We start from the raw sequence: 5000 nt of genomic DNA, 5'->3' as shown, positions 1-5000 counted from the left end.
CCACAGGAAACATCAACCAGGCCTCCCTATAGGTAGTGTATGCATAACAGCAGAGGTCCCCAAAAGTCATGCATTGCAATGTGTTCTGGTGTACCATGACCGCACTGGAAACCTACAGACAATATCATGTAAGATACATGTGCTTCACAACCAACGCCTCACCCCACCTCAGGCCCACCATCCCCACCTGTACTGTGCTGGTGCCAGGGTACACCTGTATGTTTGCCATTCATTAGCTGGGACTAGGCTGTTACACATGGTGTTCAGTGTTTGGGACACTGTAAACTGACACACATGTGTAGGCCATAGTTGTCAAGCATCTGCAAAAAAGGCTGAAGGTGGGGAGGAGGGGGTGTCATCATGACTCACCAGTGCACTGCAGCAGGGATCCTAAGGATGCTACAAATGGCTCTATCTGCACACAGTCAGGTTCAGAAATTGTGGCAAATGTAACCCTGACTCCACAGCAATAGCTGTGGCAGTGTGTGAACTCCAAGACATGTGCACATGAGTTGAACTTGTAATCGTGCAGAGTAGGGGGACATGTGTAGGGCAGACTGACCATATACTGGGAAATGCAGATGGCCCATGCTAATATACCCCTGCCAGGAACAGTGATTGCTGTAGTACAGATAACAGTAGCTGCAACAAACCATCATGATAAGGGCATGCACACATATGCACTCACAAAGTGTATGCATTGTGGTCAACATCAGCACAACTAACACATTTGTTAGACACTGCATTTGAAAGTACAGAACATATGTCACATATCAGGCTCATGTAATGTTAACATATGCAGTAATGTTAGTCCCATGGCATATCAAGGAAGAGGGTGCCATATCAATAAGGGTTTGACTGTTGTCAGTGTAATAATATCATATTGGTCATACATGCACCACTGATGTTTCGATCTGTAAATTAGACATCAGGCATTCACAAATTACATCTGCCCACATATTAACCCAGGTATGTGTTGGACAAACACATAGGGGTATGAGGATTAGAGCAGACATAACTGACACAGTAATACACATTCAGCAATGGTGTGTACCGCTGTGAGGTATGGTGCGCAGTACATGGCAGGGTGCAGAATACGTGCACAGCAATAATGTGAACATGGGTGCAGTGTTTTCCAGGGGAAGGGCCATCACTTGCTAACACAGGCTATGCATCACACACATGTATACTGTTGCTAGCATGGCTTGCCTATAGCTGCACTGCATGCTGTTGAGTACCATATGTTATGCATGTTGACAGATGGGTAATGGGACGTCTGTGTGCACTATCCTTGTGAAACCTAACCTGCAGGTGTGTGTGTGTGTATGGGTGGGGGAGTTATTTTGTCTGTAAGTGTAATCTGGTAGAGTGAGGGGGTTGATGCATGTAGGATGTGTGTGTATGTGTGTGTGTTTGTGTGGATGTCCATGTATGCACAGGTGTGATTGTGGGGTGTTCATATGTTAGTACTTCCCTTTGGAATAGTGCAGTACATGGACATGGACTGACACGAGACACCAGGAATACTTGTCTGATATGTAATCTCAGGACAACTGATAGTATAATAAGGTCTGTAGCATGGAGCATGCATTGGAAGGGACACTAGACATCAGGTTAACTATTAAAATTGCAATCAGCAGAAGGGTGAATGACTACCCACATATGCAGCACTACAGATGCATTGGGGAATTACTAGACAACACCAGGGTGTGTATCCATATATTACTGTTGTCCACATAATAACTTGATTGAACAGCAGATCTTGCATGTACTGAGCAATAGTTGCGTATGACACTCCAGTGTGTGACATTATTGAGTGAACATAGTAGCCCCTAATATATGGGATCCATGCTCATGATGTCTGGACATACCCATGGTGAACACTGGATGACAGCAGTGAGGCCTTGTAAAACCTATTCCAATCAAGTCAAAGAGGTAATGGAGCAACAGGTCATGTGTTGTGATCTCTTTTCTAGGCATTTAGAAGAATGATATGTTAATGAGTGGTATTAATGAGTGTATGTTACCAAGTGTAATGCAGGATGGGGAACTTAAGAGAATACACTTGGGACTGTCTTTAAACTCAGGGACAGGTAGGTGTTATAGTGGAATTTTAGGGTGTGTGCATATATTTGTGTGTATTGTTATGCAATGCCGTACAGGTCTTAAAGTGCATTTCTTGTTTTCCCCTCACAGGTGGTGAGGTGGGTCAGGGTCCCTCCTGTATGCAATCTGATGTTGGTGTCCATACAGACACTGAAAATGATGATAGGACTGTTGAGCCACAGGCAGGATTGTCAGAGGCCGAAACTGCACCATCATTTGACATCCCCCTGTTATCTACCCCAACCCCGCACACAGTCACAATGACTATAGATACCCCATCACCAGTGGCCATAGCAGAGGGACAATTGGCAGTTGGTGGCAGTGCACAGGAGAGTGTGGTATCTATGCCTGATGTAACTGGACATAGCAGGCATAGCCAGATGTCTGGCAGGGCACCACATAGGTAGATGTACCAGGGTGCTCATAGGAGGGCTGCTGGTCATCATGCCCTGGCAGAATTCCCACAACTGGTACCACCAGACGCATGTTTCAGACTATCATGGGGTGCAGGCACGCATGGAACTGTACACCAGACAAGGTCTGAGGCTGCAAAGGGCTGCTCTCTCATCTGTAAGTGACAACTTCCATGAACTTGCAGGTGCCCTCTGTGATTATACCGAGGTCATGGACAGATGGTTGGGTGAGATGGTGGGCCTCAACGACAGTGGACTGTCCATGCTAGAACATGTGCTGGGAGTGGGGCAATGGCTGCGTGAACGTAGACCACCAACACCAACAGCTGGTGGTCAATGTGGACATGCAAGTACACCAAGTCACTCCTGTAGTGGCAGTACCAGCCTCAGTACTACAGGGGGCACTGTCCACCCCACAGCAGGTCATGTGCATGTGGCCCTGGCCAGTCCCAGGAGGAACCCGGTTCCAGCAGACATATGTCATCATCAGGGGAGTGTAGCACATTGAGGCCTGTACCTGGACATGCCCATGGAACCCCTGGCAGGCACAGTCCACGTGTCTATGGCCCAAGGCGATGAACTGCACACTCTGCCAGGTATGGTCTGCAGCTGTTAGGAAACACCTGTATAGGGCAGCCACATATCAGAACTGTGTGCATGCATACCCACACACTATACAAACACACCAAAAGCAACCCCATACCTACACACACCACATCACCATGCCCATATCAGCTAATTACACCCCTCACCCACACACATGGTGTCAAAAGTATGGCCCACCCTCAGTCTCTGGCAAACCAATAACACACCCTGTGCATATAATGATACCAGTGCCACATCCCTTCATCCATGACATCAATGCAGGGACAGGCTAATATGGTTTTGATGAACACAGTGACTGTACTACAGTTTACCAATGTATTGCTGTGTAACATGTTGTCAGCAGTAATGTTTAATGCTTACATGTCAGGTAGTGTAGCTGTCCAGCCATGATGCATTATAGCTGTTAGTAACACTGAGTGATTGTGGTCTCCATAATGTTATCCATTTGTGTTGCAGATGTACATGTGTCAGCAGGATGATGGTCTACATTCATATTCTACAAGGGGTATGGCACTGTGTTGACACCATGGCTGTGACATATCCTGGGTACAGTTGAACACATGCCACAGGTCTGTATAACAGTTACTGCCTGTGCCACATGGAGAGGTAACCCCCTGGGATATGTATAATCAGCAACCTGATGTAGATCCCTCCACATACACGTACACTCTTACTTGGCAACACTGGGACTAGACCCCTACCTAGGTATGTAGTGCTACTGATGTGTGTGGCTTTTATTGCACACACCACACAACGTTTAGGATGAGGTGTGTTCCAGGTTACATGTTACATTCAGAACATCCCCAGACATGTACAGTATGGTACTGAGGAATGTAATGGTTGTACATGGACAATATATAGTGTGACATACCATCATATACACATTAACAGACACATTACATGCAGACACACATCTGAGAGACTTGGGCCTATCAGTGCTAACTAACTTGTCAGTGTGTCCAGTGTGTTACAGGTAGGCTGCACACAGCACATGCATAACTGGGCTGGATTGTGTTATCAGTTACCTGTATGCTTGATGGTGATAGTGGTCACCATACAGTGGTATATGGGACATGTACCGGGGTACCATGGTGTAATGACAGTGCACACAGCATCCACACCCCACTGTGGATATTGTACACACTGGAAAACATAATGACACTCTGACATACCCATCATCACACATTGACCACAACTGCGATACACCCCATTGTCCACCCCAACAGTGGTACTACATTGATATGCATCTAATGCACATGCCACAGGTATAGTAGGGTGATGCATTGTCATGCCTCACCTATGGGCAGCAACATCACTATATGTAATACTGTGTGGCAATGCGTATTGTAATAGGAGTATGTGGCCTTGGAATGCTGTACCCTACAGATAGACACATACACACACACTTGCCAGAGCACAGTGGGTATCCCATGCCTATCAACCCATTTGTACAACACTGTTGTGCTGTTAATGCAAGCCTCAGGTAGCCATTAGGGAGAGGAACATAACAAGGTACATGTAATGTCCAGTACAGCAGCAGCCACATCTAACCATGGCAATGGGTGTTGTGGTGGGTGTGAAGGCCCTCATGGTATTCCCAACTACTAATGCACAGACACTGATATCCTCATTAATTCACACATACACATTTGTTAATACTGGGGTGCATTGCTGCAGGTGGTCATAGGTGTGTAGCTGGCTATTGTCCATGGAGAGATGGGAAGTGTAGGGGATGTGTGCTCAGGGGTATCATGCCACCTGCCATGTGCTAGCAGGCCATGTGTGCTCAGGGGTATCATGCCACCTGCCATGTGCTAGAAGGCAATCTATCTACAGACACCACTGTGATGACCCTCAGGGTGAGAGTGACATGCA

General features: G+C 46.7%; 1 protein-coding gene across 1 annotated transcript in view; it reads right to left on the bottom strand.

Moving 5' to 3' along the window:
• Positions 1-5000, bottom strand: part of LOC122816198 — a 402987-nt gene that overhangs the window by 323374 nt on the left and 74613 nt on the right. The gene's annotated exons all lie outside the window — the stretch shown is intronic.

The sequence above is a fragment of the Protopterus annectens genome, chromosome 12.part0, assembly GCF_019279795.1.
Source record: "Protopterus annectens isolate FY-2018-M chromosome 12.part0, PAN1.0, whole genome shotgun sequence".
In the NCBI taxonomy this organism is placed as follows: domain Eukaryota; kingdom Metazoa; phylum Chordata; order Ceratodontiformes; family Protopteridae; genus Protopterus; species Protopterus annectens.
The sequence above is the reverse complement of the archived record's forward strand: the minus strand, read 5'-3'. Positions and strand labels throughout refer to the sequence as shown.